Source organism: Gavialis gangeticus, unplaced genomic scaffold (genome assembly GCF_001723915.1).
Source record: "Gavialis gangeticus isolate Ggan-Ray unplaced genomic scaffold, GavGan_comp1, whole genome shotgun sequence".
Taxonomy (NCBI): Eukaryota; Metazoa; Chordata; order Crocodylia; family Gavialidae; genus Gavialis; species Gavialis gangeticus.
Window position 1 is genome coordinate 115,732,247 of NW_017729022.1, and position 3,258 is coordinate 115,735,504.

Sequence of the window (3,258 nt, forward strand, 5' to 3'; positions counted from 1 at the left end):
GTTCAGTGTATCAAATATTTTGCCCACAGTGCTGAGCAAATACATATCAACTACAAGCATCCTGATCAAGGACAAGACAAGGGGCAGCTGTTTCCTCCAGAAGAGGTATAAAGAAGCAGCTACAAGCCAGACAGAGAAAACAATCAGGTGGCCACACAAAAGATGGGAAACTGGAATCTGAGTGTCAGTACAGAGAGAATAAGAACCAATCCAAATCAGGAACTGAACCTCTTGAGCCCATATTGAAATACAGAAGTGTTGAATTAACTTCACATTCCCACTCTCATCACATGTAGCAGGACAATCCCAAATGGCTCGTGCAGAGACTCACAGGGGTTGGAAGAACACCATGATGGACCAGACAAGAATTCTTCAGGTAGACACTCCAGAGAGTACTTGTGAATCTTGCTACAGGGTCACGCTCTGAGAGGAGGCAAAGTAATAGCACATGCCACCTCAGGGGATTCCTGGAGGTGATGTAAGTAGAAACTGGAAATTTGGATGGGCTCCCAATGAGCATAGATGAGCATCTGACTAAAAAAGGTTGATGTTATAGAGAATGCTTTCTATCACAAATGATGTATAAGAATTAAGTCTCAAATGCATTAGACATTTTTCTATATATTCCTTTAGCATGGTTTAAGTAGCTAACAGATAGATTCTACAGATATCTGCAGTAACTGTACTTTAAAAGAACTGAACAAGAAGAGGAAGACTATATCCAAACATTGTGGCATGATAACTTTGCCTTTGGCCAAAACCTGGTACATATTTTAATGGGACTCACTATCTGAGGAGGACAGTTGAATGAGTCTTTACAGAATTTCACAGTAAAACCTAGTAGCAATTCCAAAACACTTCCTTGCACTATTTCAGCTGATCTCTTTTGGCTTCTGGAGCCTACTCTTGGTCTGTGCTAAAGGATGACTACAATCAGTAGACCCATATGCTCACTGTGTTACTGTTGTTCCATAATGTAACTGACAACTGGTATGAGATGAGATATTCACCTGGATCTACCACTAGGAAAGAGTCGGGTTAATATCTCTGTCACTTGGCTCTAAAAATGCCATAAGTTCTCAGCCTCATAAAATATACTAATTCCTTCCTCTTCTACATATTTTTTCTCTTTTCATCTTTGTGTGCTAAACATATTATGATGCACCGTATGTCTTACCTACTTCAGAACTATTGTGTGACTTCCCCTCTTCTAGGAATTTAGACATTAGCCATTAGTGATGCATGTGCATCATAGCAATCTTATTCTTGCATCCATTAAGAAAAGGAGAACTAGTTAGAAATTAGTAACTTGTTCTTTATGAGGCGATAAAAATAGATTCTGGAAGTGACTCAAAAACATACAGTTACAGACTGCAACACTTGAAAATTCAAACCAAAAATAAAAATACACAGATATACTCATTGCTTGAAATCTAAGTGCATTCCAGGCAAGGTTAAAATTACTAAGCAAAACTGAAAGTAAACAGTTAAAAATATCCGTTGCTAAACCTCTAGATATATGTTCTCATTTCCCTACTTCATCTACCCACATTCAGGGTTTCCCACTCCCTCACAACTACCCTTATGAAAAAGAAAAAAAATCCCTTCTTTTTCTGTTAGTGCTAATATTATGGTAAAAGCTATAAAAGCTCAGAGATGCAAGGGAAGAGACAAACGTTTCTGTGGTGAAGGCCTGGATAGTGACTTATGAAGCCTGGGTTCAGTCCCAAGTCCTCTCAAGAACTTCTATTTCACTTTGGCCAAGTCACATTGGGCATTTATACACATACCTTTTTGTCACATGATGCGCTGGAGAGCCACGGCTTTAGAGAGGACTGATACAAACTGCACTGTGCCGTGTGCAGTTGTATAAGTGGCAAAATGCATGTCAGTGTGTAGAAAATGGTGGTGGTGCACTTTTGAACTAAAGCACCCCAAATGTGTTTTAATTCAAAAGCATGCTGCTGCCATTTTCTCAGCACTGAAGTGCATTTTGCTGCTTATAGAACTTTTCAAAGCGCCAAGCATGGAGGCGCTTAAATATGTAAAAGCGCCCTTAGGGCACAGACAGAATGACAAGTTTCACCTGATCTGGCCACAGAAAGCGGTCTATAGCCATAACCAAACACAAACACACAGCTGCAGATCACTTAAAATATGGTCTATCAGGTAAAAATCTGAACCCTCATTGCATGAGGAGTCAGATAAAGATGTTTCAAAACAGAGTGTCTTCTGCAACTTCTGCCTGCCAGCCTGCTGCTGTTTTCAGAATGGGAGGGAGGAAAGGGAGAAGAGAGAATTCAGTCTGGGTTTTTTTTAGCCCCTGCTGGAGGGTGGGGTCAGTGTTTTGAGCCAAGGGAGAAATCCCTGGAGTGGGGCTCTCCATGCTGGGGTTGTGAGGTGGGTGGAGTTGGGCAGCAGCCTGCCTGGGAGGGCAATGGTCTTCACATGGGAGGCAGTGCTGACACCGCTCAGCTGGATCCCAAGCTGTCTTTGATCCTGTGCATAAACTCCTTATCTGGTGCTGTAACTCTCTCAGCTCTATAGTGGTGTGTGCGGCCTCCCTCAAAGAGTAGCTGGCCATCCACAGACCTCATCCTTGGACCTTCCCAGGGCATTCTTGAGCCTAGGTGGCTTATTCAAGTGCAGCAGCACTGTGGGTGCAAGCAGTCACTAACCTGACCACTCTAATGCCTCACGCTGAGGGTCCCATTTGGTCCTCATGTTGCCCATGCTGTCAGTGCATATGTCTCCAGCAATCTGCAAGTGTCCAGGAAACCATCGTGGATCCAACAACTCAGGCTCCATGACCAGGTCTCCCGCATACAAATAAGGAGTCTGCAGACAAGATAGACACTGATGGACCTCTGGTGAGTCCTCTGTCCAGACTCAGTGCTGACTATTGCACAGGATACCCATGTTCTGTCTCCCAGCTTGGAAAACCCAGGTGCCTGGGCTCCACCTCCCTGCCTTGGGAGCCAGGAGGGCTGGGAAACCCAAGCATCAGGGTCCAGACAGATGAGCTTTCTCTGGTTCTCTAGGAGGAGAGGGAGGGAGGGAATGGGGGGTGGGTTGCTAGGGAGAATTCCTAATTCCAACTGCACCTTACCTGCAGCAGTGTTTATTCATAGCTGCTCTGCCAAACAGCACCTGGAGGACTGCCAGAGAAAATATGTAGTTTCACCTGTTGGTTACACTTTGGCTGTGGGGATCGAAAAAATATTTCAGTGTATATCAGGATCTGCTTAGGTGTGAGTT

At 43.8% G+C, this 3,258-nt stretch overlaps 1 long non-coding RNA gene across 1 annotated transcript in view; it reads right to left on the minus strand.

The window, feature by feature from the left end:
- Nucleotides 1–2,304: 2,304 nt before the first annotated feature.
- The window catches only part of LOC109296568, a 34,168-nt gene continuing 33,214 nt past the window's right edge, over nt 2,305–3,258 (minus strand). Inside the window, exons 3-4 of the long non-coding RNA XR_002096988.1 lie at nt 3,110–3,202; nt 2,305–2,838 (exon numbers count right to left, since the gene is read on the minus strand). This is a non-coding gene — a long non-coding RNA (uncharacterized LOC109296568). The remainder of the gene's footprint in view (nt 2,839–3,109; nt 3,203–3,258) is intronic.